At 37.6% G+C, this 447-nt stretch overlaps 1 protein-coding gene across 1 annotated transcript in view; it reads left to right on the forward strand.

Annotated features, from left to right (window-relative positions):
* The window catches only part of Taok3 (TAO kinase 3), a 110,621-nt gene that overhangs the window by 12,023 nt on the left and 98,151 nt on the right, over positions 1-447 (forward strand). The gene's annotated exons all lie outside the window — the stretch shown is intronic.

Consider the following 447-nt stretch of genomic DNA (forward strand, 5'->3'; position numbering starts at 1 on the left):
TAATTGTTAAGGAGCAAATTTTTATGCTTTGAAGAATTATTATTTTTAATCATTTTTTTTTAATTTTTAATAACTACAAGATTAGAAGAAGCGTTTCACTACAGCTTTAACACATTCAGTAACACACTCCAGAGCAGGAGTGTGGGTACATCTCTTATACAAGTGGGTACAAGTTTCTAGGTTCACAGTTGAATTAATAACGTTATACAATATTGAACTCAGTATAAGCCCTGTAAGACATAAAATTGAGTTTATAACCTTTAAAAAAGATCTCTATTTTGGGCAGGGTGTGTTGGCTCACGCCTTTAATCCCAGCACTCGGGAGGCAGAGGCAGGGGGATCTCTGTGAGTTCAAGGTCAGCCTGGGCTACATAGTAAGTTCAAAGACAACGAGAGAGAGAGAGAGAGAGAGAGAGAGAGAGAGAGAGAGAAGTTCTGCACAAATAC

Source organism: Nannospalax galili, unplaced genomic scaffold (assembly GCF_000622305.1).
Source record: "Nannospalax galili isolate Female #2095 unplaced genomic scaffold, S.galili_v1.0 scaffold769, whole genome shotgun sequence".
Taxonomy (NCBI): domain Eukaryota; kingdom Metazoa; phylum Chordata; class Mammalia; order Rodentia; family Spalacidae; genus Nannospalax; species Nannospalax galili.